Raw genomic sequence first — 4282 nt, 5'->3', positions numbered from 1 at the left:
TGGCTTATTTCTACCCTATAATGTTTTCAGAAACATATTTTAGCGTGATGATTAAGTTGAAACCGAGTAATACACTGTCTGAATGTTATCTTGAATGGAAATAAAAACGGAGAAATCTGTAATCAGAAGCAGCTGTGTTGCATGGATGCGCAGACATGGGGAATTAAACATGTGAGCTTCATTTTTATTGGCTTTTATCGATGTGTACCTCTACACGTCATCACGCAGCACGTTTTCGTTTTAATAAATAAATAATACAATCGTTTTTATGGACCTTTGATATAAAAACACACAGAAATGAGAATTTTCCCATTGTTTTGGCATCCATTGTTAGGTATGCCCATATGATGACCACGGATATGGTCTAAAAGTGTGAAAAACTTATTTTTCATTTCACTGCGCCTTTAAAACAAAGCATTCAAAGATTTCCACTAATGTTAAAGATTGCTGGACAATAGCAGATCTACAACAATCTCATATAGCATGGCACCAAGTATAAAGGGCTACTTTGGGGGTCATGTGGGCATTTAAAATACATCTGGTATCTGCACCAGAGTACTCAAACATGCCTGTAACATAGCTTAATGTTAATAATAGCCTGTTTCCAGACGGAATAATTACACATAAGTGAGTCAGGAAATAAGACAACAAAACACTTCTGAGGTGCCCACATTTCCCTAGTGCCCACCATGTTGTGTGCGTGCGTGCAGTTCACGTATTGTCCACAGTGTCATAGTTTGAGAGAATGTATGTTATTCATGAGTAGGCCTATAGTGTCCAGTATTTTATTATTTTGACCAAATCTGGTGCAATGTTTAACGGCACATTATTCAAAGCATTAATTGTCATTGTTCATTCCTAGCGAGCAATACACTCTCACCTCCAATTATAAATCCTGCACGTCAGTCACGTTAGTGTACGACGTATACGTCTTTACGCCTCCACAGGCCACCCCTCGCTATCAGCCAATCCACCGGGAGAAGTTGTCGAGGGCAGCAAAGTGACTCTGACCTGCAGCAGGGACGTCGCCAACTCAACGGTAGACACCTACACCTGGTACAAAGACGGCGGACCTATCTCCACTGGTCCTCAGATGGTGAAGGACAATGTGTCCCCGGCAGACTCTGGCTGGTACTACTGTCAGGGGACCAACAGACATGGATCACGCAGATCATCAGCACACCAGCTACAGGTTCAGTGTAAGTGAACTTAAAGGAGAATTTTGGGCTAGAAGGCTTTCCTACCTTTATTTGTAGTCGTTACGTCCCCACCAAAGTGGTCCTGCAGGTGTTGTTTGAGATGAGAGCTTATGATAATGGAAATAGCCAATAATATATTTGTATAATGTATGGGGACCTAACAACTACAAATAAAGGTAAGAAAGCCTTCTAGCCCAAAATTCTCCTTTAACTTGTTAGGTTATTTGTTTTCTCCGTTTTTGAGCCCCTCCTATGCGCAGCTTTGTGTGTCTGTGTGTCCGTAGTAGTTCTAAATTGCAGTATTGGTACTTTTACTTAAGTAAAACAATTGAGTACTCTTTCCACCACTGAAAGTGCGTGTTTCTCCAACAGATGGTCCCAAGGATGTCGTTTTGGACGTACATCCACCAGCAGCTCGTGTTTCCAATGGAGGCTCGGTCACTTTCCACTGCCGCAGCAGTGGGTCACCAACGCAGAGTTACGTCATTTATAAAGACAAAACTATAGTGGCAGAGAATCAGTATTTTACCATCTCTAACGTCCAGCCCAGTGACAGTGGGACGTACTACTGTCAGGCAAAGAACAACATCGCCACAGCCAGTTCACCGGGAGTCACTGTTGATGCACACTGTGAGTTTTTTGTTTCATTGTGAGTTTTTAATTGTATTATTAATTCATATAGTTTACACAGTGGTTCCAAAACTGTTTCATGTCAAGGACCCCCAAAATGATTGGCGGACCCCCCATTAGAAAATAATTATGCCAAGGACCCCCATAAGAGAAGTTTTTACGGTTCTAAGGCCCCCGGTTTGACCTGATTTAGGCTATGGCCCCTTAGTTAATGGCATTTCTATCTCAGGGACCCTAATACATATTGTAAAATCAAACTTAATTGAACTCTGAGAGTGTACAAATGGAACCAAATAGACCCGTTAGGGTCCATTTGTACACTCTCTGAGTTACAGACCCATCCTAACTATCATTTAGCTGGGGACCCTCCTGGAACTCCCTCAAGGACCCCTAGGGGTCCCCGGACCCCACTTTGGGAACCACTGGTTTACAAACTGTTCAAGTCTTGGCCCAAAAGAGAGACGTTTGCAGATCTATAAGCGCCGTGTTGCGAGCTTGGAGATCAGCTTTTTCACTACTTCTTAATGGGATATTTCACTATCAAAAATATATTTTGGTCTGTGGCATGTCGCTAGGCAACACGCCGCCAGGTAAGCATGGGACCCGAGAGAGCCAGTGGGAAGCGGGCGGAGTGCAGCTGAGACCAGTTCCCACAGGTCATATTATCATCTACTCTGGCTTATGTGAACACCCCGGAACGTTTTTAAAGTCAATTCACAAATGTAACTTTTAAGCGAACGTGACGGTGAAAATAGCAGATCTACAAGCTCGTAGATGCTATGCTTTTCACTATCTTACACCAGTTTGGGTCCCGCTGGGAGACATTTCTCTTTTGGGTCATGTACTAAAATATTTGGGAACCACTGGTGTAACTGCAGTAGAGCATCTAGAAACCTTCTGCAAAAAAACACTCCTCACATCATGTTGTCAATAAGTTGTGTGTCATACTGTTTTGTTGCTTATCTCTTGCGTTGCAGTCTTGAGTACTGCGGAGAAGCCTATCAGCATAACAGGCCATGTTGGGGGAAAAGTGTATTTCCGGTGCGCAAACTGGGATGTCTGGACCAACACTATGGACTCTCCAAAGTACCTCTGTAGAAGTCCATGTGGTAAAGAAGACACTATCAAGGCAGAGTCTGGTGAAACTGTAGTAAGCGATAGAATCAGTTTGAGAAACGCAGGAAAATCATTAGAACATCAGAGAGAGTTTCTGGCTGGCTGATTCATACATAGAAGTGCATCTTCATGTTCAAGATGGTAAGTCTCTGCTTCAATAATGAATGAACTGTGCATCATGTTTACACTGCAAGTTACACTATTGCCTAATTACTGTTCTGTTTTACATTCTCTTGAAAGGACTACATTGTCAAAAATAGGGATAGTTGACCCACAAAATGGACTTTGTTACTCATCCCATAGAGACACAAAGAGTCTCATTTGTGTCTCCATAGGGAACCACCGCTGGTCATTAAATTATTGGCTTAGGAAACCGACAAAAATATTTCCACAGGCTTTTAATCAATTTTTAAAATCTGCTATTTTCACTATTTCTAAACTTATTTGAACATTTCCCATGTTGGTATTTATACTGGAAGTGGTTTGTGGTACAACATAAAAACATGCCTTGATCATTCCTCCTTTGGTCTCAAACATGCTTCCACGTACTAGCTGTTGCACTCAACCTCATTAATCTGATCATTGTTCCCTTCAGCTCTCCAGGTTCAACCAACACTCCACACAGCAGGTAGTCAAACATGAACAAACAACTACACATCATTGTAAGCTAAAACAACAATTTCTTCTCATCAAAGTAATATTACATGTTTTATTACGTATGCTATTGTCTCTGTACAGAGCCTGGCGATGTCAGGTTGGTGGGAGGAAGCAGTAACTGTGCTGGTCAAGTGGAAATGAAACACCAGGGCGATTGGAGACCAGCGGCTGATTTGACATCTAGCTGGAACCTGACGTCGTCATCTGTGGTGTGTAAACAGCTGGGCTGTGGCTCTGCTCTTCACACAACGTGGAGGTCCAGTTCTGGACGTCAACCTGTATGGTGGATTACTTCTTGCGTTGGATCTGAATCTGCACTGGAGAAGTGTGTAACAAGGCAGGCTGGTAGCTCTGGGGACAGACTGGAGGTGATCTGTTCAGGTAACAAAACAATAACTTCAACACAACACTGACACCGATATATACTGTCTATACTGTCATTTTGTCCGTATGTCTGTAAATCCGTCCTGTATCTTTCCATGGATTGTCACCTTGTAGTTGTGGAAAGGCTTGTGTGTTCCAATGAACCTGAGAGTGATGCCGGTAGGGTCACCCATGGTGTTACGGTTGAAGGGGAGGACTATAAGCCTGATCCAAACACTGTGACTGGGGGCACACAGGCTCTGAAAGGTATCCGGAGAACTCGCCAGTTTACCAACTCGCCGCGATTTAGTGCATTT

General features: G+C 42.9%; 1 long non-coding RNA gene across 1 annotated transcript; it reads left to right on the top strand.

Annotated features, from left to right (window-relative positions):
• Positions 1–2865: 2865 nt before the first annotated feature.
• Positions 2866–3902, top strand: LOC308311268. The gene is made up of 3 exons (XR_013963614.1): positions 2866–3086; positions 3541–3573; positions 3684–3902. It is a non-coding gene; the product is annotated as an uncharacterized lncRNA (long non-coding RNA).
• Positions 3903–4282: the final 380 nt, after the last annotated feature.

Source organism: Protomyctophum bolini, assembly GCF_963924005.1.
Source record: "Protomyctophum bolini genome assembly, chromosome: 23".
NCBI lineage: Eukaryota > Metazoa > Chordata > Actinopteri > Myctophiformes > Myctophidae > Protomyctophum > Protomyctophum bolini.
This window is presented reverse-complemented; position numbering and strand designations above follow the sequence as displayed.